We start from the raw sequence: 17,489 nt of genomic DNA on the forward strand, positions 1-17,489 counted from the left end.
TTTCTATTTATTTCTGCAATAATGGTCTTAAAGAGTAACTGTCCTTATAGGTCTGAATGAATTCACTTAGCATAATGCTGTCCAATCCCTCCCAAGTCAAAAGTTTACAGAATCCTGTAGGGGCTCCACAAGAGAAAAGACTGATAACACAATTACAAAATGGGCAAAAGACTTTTCACAGAGGAAGATAATCAGATGGCCAAGAGACACATGAAGAAATGCTAAAAAATCACTGGCAATAAAAGAGATACAACTCAACACCACAATGAGATACCATCTTACCCCAGTAGCACTGGCAAAGTTTAACAGGACAGTAAGTGCTGGAGAGGATGTACAAAGATAGAAACTTTTATACACTGTTGGTGGGATTGTAAAATGGTACAATCACTCTGGAAGGCAGTTTAACATTTCCCTAAAAAGCTCAACATATAAATTCCATATGACCCAGCTATTCCACTGCTTGGTATATACCCTGAGAATATTGGAACTGAGGCACAAAGGGAGATTTGTGCATCAATGTTTATAGAGTGTTATTCACCATCACAAGAACAAGGAAACAGCTCAAATATCCAAGCACAGTCGAAGGGATTGAGAAATTATGGTACATTCACACTGTGGAATACTATGCAGGATGCAGCAGCAAAGATTTTGAAAATAAATATTTCTTGAGTGACTACTGTGTGCAAAAACCCCATGCAAGAGGCCAGAGACAGATCTCCCATGGTGTGTGTGTTTCAGACAGGGATCAGATGTTAACCAAACAATTGAAGGGGCAGAGATTAGTGCTTTGAAGAAAAAGGAACTGGGGGTTCTGGTAGCATTAACCAGAGAGGAACAAGGTGGCCAAGAATGGGGTCAGGGTGCCCTAGGAAGTGCTAGATACTGAGATGTAAGTAAGGGAATTTCAGTAGGCTGGTGCAAGGGGAGGAAATTTCCAGGGAAGGGGAGAGGGAGTAGGTACCAACCAGCATTTCCCAAGCTGAGAGGGCCTCTGCAAGGGGGAGGAACTTAAGGGTTAACAGTCTGGAGTGGAGAGGGGGAGGAGGTGGGGATGGGGAAGCAGATTGCAAGGGTAGGCATCTGCGACTTAACCTTAAGAGCAACGAGAAGGGTGGGTGAGAGGGCTGAGTGAGGGACAGCAGTGACATAATCAGATTTGTGTTTGAAAAGATACCTCTGGCAGCACTGTGGTACATGATTACAGACGTCCAGAGTGGTTTAGGGAAGTGCTTAGAGGACCATTACAGCCATCTAGACAAGGGAGGACAGTAGCTGAGGTTAGAGTATTGGTGAGCGCTTCAGTGATGCAAAGCTTCAAGATCTATTTAGAAGGTGAAATTGACAGAAATTAGAAAGGGTTGACTATAGGCAAACAAGGAGAGATAAAAGTCAAATGGAAGACTAGGTTTCTGATATATTAACCAAATACACACTGGATTCTGAATATTGGGTGGATGGGTTTGGTTTTTCACCCCTTATCTCATTTCTAATTCTTTTGTTTCCTATCTCCTAGCCAGAATGAATGGCAATGATATGCAATCATCAGGGCACAAATGCACAAAACAGAAAGCATGGTTAGCAATTGTTATAACAGCAGGTTAAGTGTTTACTAATATTTCAATGAAAAAACTCACTACCCTGGAGTAGGACTGATTCATAGCTGATCTTTGAGCAGATTTTCAGAGGCTGTAAATAGCACGGGAGATTGTCAGCCTTTCTCCCATGGAGCTGCTGGTGGATTCGAACTTCCAGAGAGATGTCTCCTTGGGATTAGTAGTGCAGCTCCCTACAGATGATGCCACTAGAGCTCCCTTACTTGTTGCTAAGTAGAATTGGCAAAAAGGAAGGAAACCCTCAATGAGATAGGTTGATACATTGGACAAAACAGTGAACTCAACACCCAAGAGCATGGCGATGGCACAGGACAAGGCCGGGTTTCGTTCTGCTTACCTAGAGCCACTGTGCATCCAAGGCAACTCCACAACAACAAACTACAACAACAATTAGGCTACAAAGTGACTCAAGAGTGAAACACAATGTCAGAGAAGGAATGTGTGGAACACAGTGTATATGAATGAAGCACAATATATATGAATTTTACATGCAAACCAGTATAGAAGATTAAAATAAATTTTTAAAAAACTTTTAGGAACTGGAGAAAAGTTATGCAAACAATATAGAGAGAACGTTGAAATGTATCAAACATAGAGTTAGTATTTAGATGTTCTTACTATGGTTATGAAACAACGCAGCCATCAAAAAAGTATTCTTGAAAACTTAACATAAGAATTTACATATTTAATTCTTCATAAATAATCTAAAAAATTTAATGATGATAACCTGGATGCGAAGACTCAGCTTAGCATGGAATAAAGGTCCTTAAATTGTTAAATGAAAACAAAAAAGTTACTTTGAGATCTTAAAACTTTCTGAACAATTCTTTCTGGTTATTAATTAGTCCTATTATTTGTTCTTAAACTGTGTGCTGAGTACCTATAATGTACAAATCCAACTGTAAGTTCATTGCTTTTCTCATCCCAAGAGCCTTTTCCTTTATGAAATACACTATCATATTTCATTTTTCCACTTCCAGCTCAGTTGGATTTCATCATCATTTGAATTGGCCTATGCTTAGCTTTCTGGAACAAAAAAGCCTATGCCTCTTAGGACAAATTATACACAAATGCTATCTCATTGTTCTGTACCGTAGAGTCTGAACCCATAGCTGACCCTCCAGCAGGTTTTCTTCCCTTGATAGATGGGTAGTGACTACACGGGAGTTGCACTGTTTAAGTATCAAACTGGGGTTGCCTACATGGGAGGTAAGAGTTTTCCCACTGAACCATCAATAGACCTACCATCAAATAGTAACTCTTCATATTAATTTTTCAGATTAGCAGTAACAAATGCATCTAGGAAAAGTAGTACAACAGATAAACATTTAAGAGACACTTGTTATTGTGTTTGATGGTGTGTACAATCTAGTTGGAACCAACTGCGAGCTGGCTGTCCAGTGGGTTTTCAGAGGCAGTAAATCATATGGGAGGAGATTGCCCATCCTTCTCCTGCAGAGTAGCTGGTGGCCTTGAGCCAGTGTCTTTGAGATTGCAGCACAGCTTCTCGTCATTAAGCCACCAGATTTCCCTAAAACATCATATACATATAATAAATTATCATAAAACTGAACTGTTCACTGTATCTTTAGAGAGGGAGGTCTGGTGGCTTAGTGGTAAGTAATTGTGCTGCCAGCAGAAAGATGGACAGTTCAAATACACTAGCTGCTCTATGGTAGAAAGATGGGCAGTCTCTTCCTGTGTGATTTTACAATCTCTGAAAACCCTATGGAGGGTCAGCTCTGGGTTGCTTTTACCTGGATAGTACACAGCAGCAACAACAACAACAACAACTTATCTTTTAAAAAGCCAGAAACTGAAGCAGTCGCTCTGAAGTAGATTTTGACTCCCAGTTGTCCGTGTGCAGAGCAGACCTGCTTGTAGGGTTTTTAGGGATATGGCCTTTCAGAAGCTGATGCCAGATCTTTCTTTCAAGGCCAATTCCAGCTGCCAGCCTTCTGATTAGGAGTTGACCATTTAAGCAGCTGTGGCACTCCCAAATCCTCTCTTAAAAGCCCATGTATAACAAGAAATAGACATTTAAAAAAAACATTTTCTGGTGTGACAAGGGAGCTCTGGTGGCATAATTTGTAGGGGAGTTGCACTGCTAACCCAGAGGTGACACCGCTCCAGGAGTTCGAACCCATCAGTTACTTTGTGGGAGAAAGATGGGAATCTCTTCCTGTGATTTAGAGTCTCCAAAGATGTACTGGAGGGTCAGCCATGACTCAGTTCAGACTCAACTGCAATGAGATGGTTTGAGTAAAAGTTTACAGAGCAAACGGATTTTCCATTCAGGAGTTCACACACATTAAGAGAACAATACTCACATGTTAACACTTTCACACTTCCTACCTAAGTTTCCCTTTCTCCTCTTTCTTTTTGGATTCCTTTCCTGCCTTTGAGTTTTCCTCTAGACAAGTACTGCCCTTTCAATGTTGTGTGGTGGATTGTTCTAATCAGTGACTACTTCCCTGGTGGCCATGGTCACATTATAGGCCTGCCTGCTATTTGGCTGAAAGTTGAGTTATCAAGAATACAGATTTTACAGACCACTCATTAAAAAACATCTGCAGACCACAATCCAATGATGCTGACTTGATCTGATTTGAGGATATTCAGATCTGGGAGTTTATGTTTCTGGTTAGTTAGGATTAACTGTCCTCTCGTTCCTCTCATGTTTCTTGCCTACACTTAGTACCACACTTGATGATTTTTCTCAAATGGACACTGTTGTTGTTATTATTGTTGTGTACCATAGAGTCAGAACAGACACATATATAGCTGACCCACTGTCGGATTTTCGGAGGCAGTTAATCAATCACATGGGAGGAGATTGCCCATTCTTCTCCCGTGGAGCAGCTGGTGGTCTCGAACCTTGTGCTTTGAGGATTACAGTGCAGCTTCTTGCCACTACACCACCAGAGCTCCCTTCTTGCCCCCGTCTTTCTGTTTGTGCTTATTTCTCTAAACGTTGTGCATTAAGATCTGGAGTGTTTTGCTCAATACGTTATTCTACCACCAAAATAATGCTGGCTGATGAGCAGTTCATTAATTTTAAAAGAATCTAAAATTAGACACTCTGGTTTCCTTTCCATGCTGGAACTTATTAAGAAGACAAGTTCAGTATCAGACATCTGCTGCGAATGCTCTTTCTAGGAAATTCGAGTTTCCTTTATTTCCAGGATTAAGTTGAATACTGCTCTCTGCTTAGAGATTGGATACCCAATTCTATAGCTGTAATTCTATAATTGTAATTCTATGGAATACTTTTTTAATTTTTTTAAATTAAGTTTAATGAAAGTTTACAGAGACTTAGAATTTCCGTTCATTCACTGGTGGACTTTTCTCCCTGTTCCCTCCTTCCCTCCCCCAATTCACTCTTCTCTTTGAAAAGTAAAAGAAAAATTCTTTCATTGTTATGCAATCCGTTCTCCTAAGTCCACTGCACTGTGCAGCCTTCATTCTGGACTCCTGTCATGACAATAATACCTAATTATATATCCCTTTTAAACACTTCTCTCCCTCATCTGTTTCAACGCAGTATACATTATTTATCCCATTTCTCAGTCTTCCCTCAACCCTGATGTCAGTCCTGTTTCACAACAGTGGCACTATGCAATATTTACCCTTTAGTGACTGAAATATTTCACCCAGCATAATGTCCTCCAGGGTCACCCATTTTGTATAATATTTCATGAGTTCCTTGTTTTTCAATGAAGCATAGTATTCCATTGTGTGAGTTTCTCAATCCATTCATTTGTTGATGGGCACTTGAGTTGTTTCCAGCTCTTTGCTATTGTGAACAAAGCCACAGTAAACATGGGTGTGCATATATCTGCTTGGGTGGTGGTTATGGTTTCTTTAGGGTATATTCCCAGTAGTGAGATTGCTGGGTCAAATGGTATTTCTATTTGCCACTTTTTGAGAAAGTGCCATTTTACACTCCCACCAATAGTAAATAAGGGTTTCAGTTTCTCCACAACCTCACCAGCATTTGATGTTTACTATTCTGTTAAATTTTGCTCTTCTGACTGGGGTGAGATGATATCTCATAGTTGTTTTGAATATGCAATACTTTTGTGCCCCTAAAGACAGGCAGGAGGTTGAGGGGGAAAAGACTTATCTATCATTTTCCCTGGTATCAATTTATCTATGACATAAGGATCCATTCCTTCTGTGAAATGGTTCAACAATCTCTTCAGTATGCTCAATAGAGGGTTTTTGAGGGGGAAATGAGATTATTAGGTGTGACAAACTCACACACAAATTGACACTACCAAGCAAATACAGAAGGCAATTTCTCAGAAGGAACCCCTCAGTTCTGCTCCCCACTGCTTTGTTTCTCTATCTTTCTGTGTCTGAAGATAGTAATGATGCCAGTAGTAAAATTCTCACTTTCTGTGCGAGATACCTGGAACCTGTTTCCAACCAGAGCATCTTATGTGCAGCCATCTCTCGTCAGTTAGGTGAGACTCCCATGTTGTTATGACATTGAAGGAGCTTCAGAAGAGTTTCTAGATTGAACCAAACTAGGAAGAAAGGCCCATGTTAACTCTAGCTAGCTCTAGTGCTAGCTCACAGTGATCTGGTCATGAGATGATACAGCATGGAGCAGTTTTGTTTGGCCAGGGGGTTGCCATGAATTGGGGCCAGCTCGAGAACCCTTAACAAGAATTGTTTGGCTTTGAGTCCTGGGATAATGCAAATATCTAGGACTAAGCCATGTATTTTCTGATCCGAGTCATGGTATTTTCCATTGCTTCCCATGCATCTAAAAGTTGGACAAGGAATAAAGGCGACAGAAGAATCAATGCCTTTGAATTGTGATGTTGGAGAAGAGCCCATGGGCTGCCAAAGAACAAACAAGTCTCTCTTGGAAGAAGTGGGACCAGGGTGCCCTTAAAGTCAAGGACGGTGAAACTTGGTCTCACATATTTTGCACATTTTGTCAGGAGGTCCCAGTCCTTGAAAAAACACATCATGCTGGGAAACACCTTTCGAGTCAAAGAAAGTGAGGAAGACCCTCAACAGAAAGGACTGACACCGTGAGTGTAAGAACGGGCTTGAGCCTATCAGCGATGGTGCCGGATGGAGCAATGTTCCAATCTGACGTTCACAGACCCACTGTGACTTAGACTGGACGGCACCGAATCACAATAGCAACCCAATTCGGTGAGCTCACAGCAGTGGCCCTGTCCAGATTATCTCTCTGAGCCAACAATATAATCTGTTAAGATGTCTGTCTTATAAGTGAAACAACAAAAGATTAGAGTGGTTATCTGATTTGCCTAAGGTCAGAGACTGGGCTAGTGACAGAGTGAAGATTCTAACTCAGGCTGGCCGACTCCACCCTCTACTAGGTGAGGCTCTCCTGTCCCTCCTCTGCAGCTCATTTTCTTTGCTCATTGGACGCTCTTTGGGCATATATCGGACTTGGCAGAATGCTTCTTGGCACTGCCATCAGCTTCTGTTCATCCCCTCTCTCTCTACCTTTCACCTCCCACCAGCACTCAGTACAATCTTAATTATACTGGTTTAAGGTGGACCTCCCAACTCATCTTCCACCCAGAAAACAAGAAAAATTACTTGAGATAGCTGTGTTTAGGATATGTGAATGACTCTCTCCAGTTCTTACTGAGCAAATCTTTTAACCACGTGTATCCTGTCATGCTGAGCAAAACACAGGTTTGTATTCTCTCCAATGACAGTGGACAGCAGTCCAGCAAGGGCTTCACAAAGCCAATACTGCTGCTATTAAGAAGAAGAATTATGAACTGAGAAGAATGAGACATTTCAAAGGCATGGTAGAAGAAGGGATATTCCTCTTGATAAATCTTCCCAAAGCATCTACTACTATCATCAGTTATTGGGTTTTTTGCAATACTTTCATTTTGCAGGAAATCTGAAGCTAATGGAACAGAAAATGTGTTTAAAACAAAAGACATAGACTCTAGGTGAAGAAAAGAAGTGAAATTGGTTTTCCCTCCCACCTTTCCCCTCCCCTTTAGCCCACATTCAGATGTCACTCCATCTCTTTCAAACAGAGTTTGCTTAATTTTGGTTTTCAGAGGGATAAATGAGATTGTAATAGTTTTCAAGGGTTGTTCTGAGGGAACTCTGGTATTCCAGTAGATAAGGAGTTGCACTGCCAAGCCAAAGGCAGACAGTTCAAATCAACCTGCTGCTTGAGGGAGAAAGATGGGCAATCTCTTCACATGAGTGCACAGCCTCCGAAAACCCACTAGGGGGTCAGCTATGGGTCAGTATGAGTTGACAGCAATAAGTGATTGTGAAAGAGGGTTATTCTGAGGATTGACTGAGCTGCAGAAGGGACAGCCTAGCATCCAGCTAGCATTCAGAAAACATCTGTATCATATTATTGAGAATAAGGACTATCTTTACCCATCTTTGCTTTTCTGTTTATAATAAATACAGTGCCTGGCACACAGACCTAGTTCCCCAAAAATGATTCCTAGTTGCATGAACTCAGAATTTCCATGCAGATACTGTTTTGCACCCATTTAAATATTCTTTTCCATTGACAAAAGTTCCAACTTCTGCCACATGTCTCTGTTACTGATGGTGAGCTTTTCCTAATCAATTAGATCAACCATTTGGCAAATTTTATCTCGATAACTACCGGTGCTGACTAAGACACTGGTTCAAAGATGGACATCGATGTTATCATTTGATTAGTCACGTTAATGCCGGGCACAGACACCAGAATCGTCAGGCACAGCAATATGAGATGATGCAAATAGGCCAGTGGCTTCTGGTTCTCGGTGGGAATCCCCAGGTTCGCTTATTACACGGCAGACACTTCAGAAGAGGCCAGATACCCATTCCATCCAGCAGGTGGCAGCGCTATACATTCACAAGAAAATTTTTGGACTCATTTGTGCTCTAAGTTTCACACCATTGCTCACCCTCAGTACGAGAGAGGCTACACCAGCTTTGAAAACCTGCCTTGGCTCCTTGAAAAAAACGACTCAAACACTGCAATCCCAGAGGCACACGGTTCAAATCCACCAGATGCTTTGCTGGAGAAGGAGGGACAGTCTCCTCCTGTACCAGTCAGATCCGATTTGGTGGTACACACACAAAATAATAAAATAAAATTTTTTAAAGAAAGAAACGACTGAAGCACAAAAGGTGCAGCTGGAAGAATCCACACTTGAGAGGTGCCCATTTCTCAAGCTTCTGTGGGATGGGGAAGCTGACCCCTTTCCACTCAGTTATGGGATAAGTTAGAGGGGCACTGCCCTGTGCATTTCATCAGAGCAAAAGGAGAAATTGCTGCCACCCGCCAGGATCTGTCATGTCCACATACTCTGAGTTGAGATCAAGCGATGCCAATTGACAATGTAACAATGTGACAAACGTTTTAGACAGTCATGTGCTGCCCAGGATCAAAACAGCTTCATGGTGATCTGCTTATGGACTCGTCCTGTGGGTAGAAAGATATATTTGATTTTCCATCTGTTTTGAACAACAGAACCTTTTTTAACCTTCATAGCCCTATGGTTTGATTTTATTCTCTGTACAAAAAGCCACCTTGTTGTGTTCTTCTTGTTGTTATGTACCATCAAGCTGGAACTCATCCATAGCTGACCCTCCCTCCCGCAGGTTTTCAGAGGCTGTTAACTGCTAGGGAGGCGATTTGCACATCCTTCTCCCATAGAACATCTGGTGGGCGGTCTGGTGCCTTCAGGATTGCAGCGCAGCTTCTTGCCACTAGGCCACCAAAGCTCCCCTAAAGCCCCCTTAGGGAGTGGTCAGAAGTAGTACCAATAGTATGTTTCTGTTTGCTACGCAATTTTCTAAGGACTATGTAGTTATAGGGAACTCTGACAGCCTTGTCTGTAGCAAGTGACACTGCTAACTCAAAGGCTGTGTTTCTCTGATGGTTCAAAACTACCCACTGCTATGCTGGAGAAAGATGGGCTCTCTCTTCGCATGCAATTTATAGGCTCTGAAAACCCATTGAAGGGTCAACTGTGAGTCAGCTCCAAATCGATGACAGTGAATTCTTGAGTTTTGTTGTTTTTGTTATTTTCCATGTAGTCAATCCTCAACCTGATTAGAACCCTGTGTGTGCTCAATAGAACCACTCTGCAAGATTTCCAAAGCTGTAGATTTTCAGAAACAGGTTTGGTCTTTGGAGGTTCCACTGGATGGGTTCAAACCACCAACCTTGCCGCATATAGTCAAGTGCTTAGTTATTTGCACCACCAAAAGACATGGAACTAGGTACTACTATTGTCATAAGCTTTGGAATTGGAACCAACTCATAGCTGACCCTCCTGCAGATTTACAGAGACTGTAAATTCCACAAGAGGAGATAGATTGCTAGATTGCCCGTCATTCTCTGGAGCGGAGCAGATGATTCGAACCTCATGCCTTTGGGTTGACAGTGCAACTCCTTACTGCAAGGCCACCAGAGCTCCCGTTACTAGATGCTACTAGCTCTTATTAATCACAATTTCCCCCTCCTTCCTATTGTCATCAAGTCGATTTTTATTTCTACTGACATTAAAACACAGAGTACAATTGTCCTTGGGAGCTCAAGGCTGTAAATCTCTGGGGACTGCCACGTCTTTCTCCTGAGGGTTGGTTGCACTGTTCAAACTACTCCATCTAAGTGCATTAGACATTAAGACTATTTCTAGCTAAAGCACTTTACTGAAGCCTCAATCATTTTAGCAATGCACAATTGTTCAAGGATTCTTCTTGATTTCTTTTTCCATTCTTAAAAATCCGAGTCAAATGGACTTGAGGTTAACACTAGAGTTTACTTTTGAATATGTATACCCCACATTTTTTAGAACTAGAATTTTATTTCTTTCTGCTGGACAATTGAAGCCTACTTTTAACTGCATTCTCTTGGACAGCTCTTCAAAATAATTATACATGTCTTGTAAGCACATTTCTACATTATTCTGCTAAGAAAAATAGGACAGTTACTACATTTTTTAAACACCTGAAAATCATATGTTCTGTTATAACCCAATATTTACTCAACATGGAAATGAGCAAAACACTTATGAGTTGATCAGTTTATAAAGTTCTTGCAAGAAAACTACCCTGCTTTTAAAAACCAATTTTAAAATATGATTTGTTATTGTTGTTGTTATGTGCCGTCGAGTGGCTTGCGACTCATAGCAACCCTATTTAGCATTTTAAAAATACAAAAAATTACTAGCATCTAGTCAATTCCACCTCATCGCACCCCTTTGTGTTATAATGCAGAAGTGCTTCACAGATTTTTCTTGTCTAATTTTTATAGAAGCAAATTAACAGGCCTTTCTTCCATGACTCAGTTGAGTGGATTTGAACCATCAATTTCTAGGTCATTAGTATAGAGAAAACTGTGCTACCAGACTTTACAACATGTTTATACTATAATCTGTTTGATTATTAAAGAGTTATTGATACAAACTCATTTCTCACAGATTATCAAGAGATGATGCAAACCACTGTCCTAGGGCAATGACAGACCCTTGATAAGCTTTTGGAAGAAACTCAAACTAAAGTCTTCCACTTTATGTCAACAACCATGGACACAGGTTGGATGTTTCTGTCACTTAGCATATTTCTGGTCCCAAATCTCCGACTCCAGCCTACTTGCCCAAACTGAGGAGGACCTGAAATGTTTGCTGCAGGAGGTCAAAGATTGCAGTCTTCCATATGGATTGAAGCAGAACAACAAGAAAGCAAAAATTCTTACTACTGGACTAATCAGTAGCACCATTATAGATGGAAAAGAGATTGGGATTGTTAACAATTTCAGCTTATGCAATTCCACAATCAACATTCTTAGCACCAGTAGTCAGAAAATAAAAATATGGGAAAATCTGCTGTCAGTGACCTCTCTAAAGTGCTGAAGAACAAAGATGTCAGTCTAGAGACTAAGGTGTGCCTGGTATAGGCCATGGTCTTCTCAGTTACTTGCTATGCATCAGAGAGCTTGACTGTGACCAAGGATGATAGAAGATGAGTTGATGCATTTGAGTTGTGGTGCTGGAGGAGAGTATTGAACATGCCATGAACTGTCAAGAGAACAAAAGATCTGTCCTTGAGGGGGTAAAACAAAGTTGCTCCTTGGAAGCAAGGATTTTTAAGCTCTGATATACTTTGGGCATGGGACCAGTCCTTGAAGAAGGGCATCATGCTTGGAAGGGTGGGGGGATAACTCAGGAGAGGACGACCAGAATGAGATGGATTGACACAGTAACTGGGGTTATGGGAGTAGGCGTGTCAGAGATAGTGAGACTGGCTCAGGACAGGGCAGGCTTCAGAGCTGTTGTGCATTGAGTCACTATGAGTTGCAGTCGACTTGGCTGCACATAACAACTATGACAACCATTTTAACAGCACCCTCACCTGCTGGTGTTTTTGCCTGAACTCTGTCATCTCTGCTTTGCCACCACTCAGTACTGGGTAACCATCCCTTTTGATCCCAAAAGGCTGCCTGGCATCGGCCAAATGACACATCATTCTTCTAATTGGAGTCACTACAAACTCATTCACCCAGCCAGTCAGTATATACTTGGCTTTCACTGTACCAGGCCCCTCTCTAGGTCTTTAGAGACACAGCAAAGAATAAGGCTAAATGATCTCTGATCTCATGGAGTTTAAGTTCTTTTTTAATTGTATATACTTTTACTTATTTTGTTGTTGCTGTTGAAAAAATACGCAAAAGTTGCTTCGGTAGTTCCCACGTGTACCCTTTAATTCTTACATTCTCTGAGCTGTGTTATCATTCTTCCTTGTCTGGATTCTTCCTTTCCGTTAACATATGCATCCCTTTTAAAGTTTCTTCTCTAATCTTTCTAGTTGCTGTTGTCAAGTTGATCTCATATAGAAAGTTCTTCAAAAGCTTAATGCTCATCTCTGCTATCTAGTGCCGCTATAACAAAAATGTCACCATAGAATGACTTTAGCACACAGAAATGTATTATTTTAGGAGGCTCCAGTCAAGTTAGAATGGACTCATCGCCAATCCTCTACTGGGTTTCTGAAGCTGTAAGTTGCATGGGAAAGAGATTGCTCATCCTCCTCCCCCAAGACCTGCTGGTTAATTCAACTGCCAGAAAGGCACCACTTTTGGTGGCCACCCACAAGAGCTCAAGAGCTCCCTTTGTGTTGTTGTGTACCACAGAGTCAGAACCAACCCATAAACTGACCCTCCAGCATGTTCACTTGGGAGTTGATTTCCTATCACCTCAGAGTAGCTGACAGCTGAGCAGTTGGTGGATTTGAAGCACATACCTTTGCGATGGCAGCACAACTCCTTACCCCTAAGCCACCAGAGCTCCCTTTAGGAGGCTAGAACTCCAAGTCCATAATGCTTGCTCTAGGGAAGTTCTATTGTCTGTGCTGGCTCTAGAGGAAGGGCCTGTTGGCTTCAGCTTCTGCTTGCCGGCTTGTTGGAGGTCTTCATGTGTCCAGGTACTGATGTTGCCCATGTCGACTCTCCTTACTTGTTTAATCTCCTTTATGTCACAGAAGAAAGAACTCTGGCCGCTAGGCCATGACATGTGGTGCTGCTAAACAAAAAATGATGCACTTGTGGAAGTTTCAATCCATCAGTGACTCTGATGGGGGGAAGACAGACAATCCGTTCTTGCTGCAATTTGTAGCCTCAGAAACTCAAAGGAAGCTGGAGGGTCGATGAAGGCTCACTGTGAGACATAATTGACTCCGTGGCAATGGACGAAATTTTTAATATCTCAAAAGAGATTGGCCCAAATACGCCCTATATGAACCCTGCCTCATGAACATGAGAAAACACCGCTGAGATTATAACTACAGGAACACAAGGTAGAATTTACTATATGTATTTTTGGCATGGGGGGGCGGGGGGGAGGGAACAATTAATTAGTCCAAACAATGCTCAAGGCAGACATTCTTTACTAGATAGGCTAAACTATTGTGGGGGTTTTTTGTTGGGTTTTGTTTTTTTTAAGAAGACTTTAGGGAAAATGTTGGTTTAAAGTTTAGAGATGCTCCCAGTGCAATAACTTGAGAGGTTCATTCATTCTTCAGGAAGGATGAAGTGCATAAGAATTTGAAATTCTGTTCTACATTTCATCCCTTTTGATCATGATTTTTCTATGGACTCTTTCATCCAAATCTTTGTACGATCCAGTTCTGTTCTTGGGGCAAAGGGGGTAGTTTATAGAGACAATTAGCCACACGTCCCAAATCTGGAGTTTATACACCAGTGGAGTGAATATATAATAGTTAAATTACTGTTCAAAGCTGTGCAGAAAATCAAACCAGGGTGGCTAAGTAGAATGACCATAAAGAAATCATATTAAAGCTGAGATCTAATGGAATCTGTTATTGGCCTTAGCTGGCCCTTTGATGTGTCCTAACAATTCCCTAACCTCTTATTTTGATCCCCACAAAGGCTGTTGGGAATTTTTGTTGTTATTGTTGTTACTAGTTGCCATTGAGTTCTCCCAGGTTCAAGGTCACTTCATGCACCTTGGAACAATGCTCTTCCTGGTCCTGTGCCCTCCCTATTACCAGCTACAGTTGGACTGTTATTACCCTTGGGGCTTTCACTGGTTGGTTGTCAGAAGTACATCTCCTCTTCCCTCCTACTCTGTTTTGGTCTGGAAACTCCACTGAGACTTGTTCATGGTGGCCGCAAGGCTCCACTGACAGATGAGGGCACTGGCTGGAACGTGAACCTGCGTTTCCTGCATGAAAGGCAAGAATTCTACCACTGAACCATAATGCCCCCAATTCTGAATCTTTTCACTCTTCCAGGATTCCAGAGTCATGTACATTTAGTGGAAAAACCTGCCTCCTGATTACCGAGAATATGTTAGCTCCCTTGATGCCAGTAATCCCATGCAAGGCTCCACTGAGTTTTTCTTTCTTTCTTCTGGTTCCTCCTCCATGTATCGTCCTGCCTTATCCCACTCTCCCCTTCTCATTATTCAGCAAACAATTTCAAAAGAACCAGTCCTAAAACACTAAGTCTTTTGTGCTTCATGTTTCCACTCCCCTTCTCCACCAACAAAAGGGCCAGAGCCTCTCCTGTACCAGCCACGCTGCAATCTGCCTTCTCACATCCCCCCTTTGGACCTCTGCAAGTTGCACTTTGCAAATCACCACCATTCATTCTAGTGTGTGTTCTTGTGTCTCTTCAAAACTGGACAGCATGACAGGACGTAGGGTGGAACATGTTCCCAAACGTTTTATTTTTAACATCTCTTGGGATCAGAGCCTCCGCAGTCCTCCAACGTCTAATGCCATTTAAGTGACCTTAAACATTAAGCTTAATCTGAATTCAGTCGCAGTTTCCCTTTTTAAATTTCTTAACCAAATGCCTTTTTGAAACAATTTAGGGAGATGGGGAGCAAACATCGTTCGTTTTCCTACAGAAGTGGCAGTAGCCCTGAGCAGAGGGAAGTGTAGAAAGCTTGAGAAGATGATTTATTCTTCTAACCCCCATCTTCCGTTTTCAGCTTCATTGGAACCACATCCAAATGATGGGGGTGACCTACGTGTTAGGGGTGCACAGCCCCATGGGAAGAGGGTGGGAGGAAGGACAGCCAGGAAAGATTTGCTGAAGCAGATGAGTGTTCAGCCAGACCTTGGAGAAGGGGAAACAGAGGCTGGGCAGTGAAGTGAGCCTGATGTGAGTCAGAGATCAACAGGGAAAAAGCAGCTTCCAGAGGCTGAGGAGAGATTCTCCCAGCAGAAATGAGACCTGGAAGAGAGTGTGGTGAATCCTGTGGCCCTGATCTGCACCCTGATGTGCGTCTGGTCCCCCTCTGCCCGGAAATTATCTCCTCAGGCTGGGCCTTGAAGGCTTTCCTCCAGAACCTTCTTTTCAATTCCCCCCGCCCCCCTTTGTAGGAAACTCCAGGTCCCTTGACTTGGATACCAATCAGGAAAGATAGCTCTACTCTATTTTTGCACTTACCAGTCTCTAACTACCTAGAGAAAACCTCCACTTGGCAGACAGCTAAACTTCCTGGGATCTCAAAGAGAGCTCATTACCTTCCTGGTCAGGTTGGTGGTTCAAACTCACCCTTGGAAGATACGCCTGTGATCTGCTACCAAAAGGTCACTGCCTTCATGGAGCACAGTTCTGTTGCTCACACACCAAGTTGTTATGAGTCAGAATTCACTCCAAGGCAATGGAAAACTGCCAAGTTTCTCAGTAAAGAATCGTCATTATTTTACTTGAAAACATCTTTAACTCTCACCACCCTTCTAGATGGACACGTGCATGCATACATGTCTTCAAGGTCTCATTTTTCTCTCCTAAAGGTTTCCATATCTAGCACCTCTTCAACAACCTCGCTTCCATTGCTGACCTCCATTCATCATCATATCACGCTGGGAATGACCAGAGAAAGGTCCTCGACAAGAAGGATTGACACAGTGACCATGTGAGGATCTCTGACGTCAGGATGGGGCAGGGTTCAGATCTGTTGCTCATAGGGTAGCTAGCTATGAGTGGTAGGCAGCTTGGTGGGACCTAACAGCCATGGACCATTGCAACAGAAACCGTGTACCTTGCCTCTCTCCACACCGTGACCAGCATTATAAAAATTCTACACCTTCTTCAACACTCTCACCGGGATTATAAAAATTATCTTTTTATAACCCACATGCAGAAAACTGTAATGCCAAGCTTTTTTATACAAAATTTTGCATCATTTGTGTGTGTATTTATAAACTGTGTAAGTACTGAGAAACAGGATAATGTGAGATGAAGAACTCGGGTTCCTGGAACCAGATTGCTTAAGTTCAAAACCCAGCTCTGCTACCTACCAGCTGTGCAACCAGAGAGCATTCTTAGCATCGTCTCATCTGTAAAGGGGAAATTACTTTTACCTTACCTCGTTGCTTTGTTGTGAGGATGACTGAGAAAACTTTCACAGTGTCAGAGGGCCAAGAAATACACAGTAATGCGACCTATGTTTCTGTTTATCTATCTGTGGGCCATGGGATTTTTATTTTCTGCTTTTGATGCTTCTGCATTTTTCTATATTTTCCTGATTCTCAATAACAACTGGACTCCTTTTGCAAGCATTAGACGGATATTATCTTGGCAAATTATATGTTGTTACATTTTTTGCTTAAAAATGCTCTGTAACCTCCTGCTGCCTACAGGAACCCATCCAGAGCCCTTGGCCCGGCCTGGAAGCTGCACCATCTGGCTGTAGCCATGCTTTCTGGCATTGCCTCCTGCTGCTTCACTTATACCCCAGGCTTCAGCCTCTCCAGGCTGCATTGCCCCCAAATGCAGGGCCTGGCCAACACCACTTCTTACTGTGTTCTTTCTTCGCAGGGAGTCTCATCTCTTCTGACTTCAATGCCCCCGAACAAGGCCCTTTTCACACTGTAAGACACTGTTCAGATATGTTTCTCAGGGGTCTACTTCTCCCAGTGGGTTCTTTTTGTTTTCTGGGGCTGGCATCACATGCCTGGCAGATTTAGAGAGAACGCTCCAGGGCTGCGGGCTTGGGGGCAGTGCTGGTGCCTTGTTTGGAGAAAGGAAATGGAAGCCAAAGAGAGTCTGAGAAAGGAAATGGGAAATAGTGAGGGTGTGTTCTGTCAAGTAGATTCCTACTCACAGTGACCCCACATGGCAGAGCAGAACGGTCCATGGGGTTTTCTAAACTGGAGTCTTTATGAAAAGAGGTCTCCAGATCTTTCTCCTACAGAGACACTGGGTGGGTTTGAACTGCCAGCCTCTTGGTTAGCAGTGGATCACTTAACCATTGCACCACCGGGGCTTCTTGAGGCTATTTCATGAAAAACTCTAAATATAGTTAACAGAGAGTTTTGATGATTTCCACCCCCCCCCCAGTGGAAGTCCAACAAGTTAAAAGCCATATT

The sequence above is a fragment of the Elephantulus edwardii genome, unplaced genomic scaffold (assembly GCF_000299155.1).
Source record: "Elephantulus edwardii isolate Elephantulus edwardi_28Jun2011 unplaced genomic scaffold, EleEdw1.0 scaffold00155, whole genome shotgun sequence".
Lineage (NCBI taxonomy): Eukaryota > Metazoa > Chordata > Mammalia > Macroscelidea > Macroscelididae > Elephantulus > Elephantulus edwardii.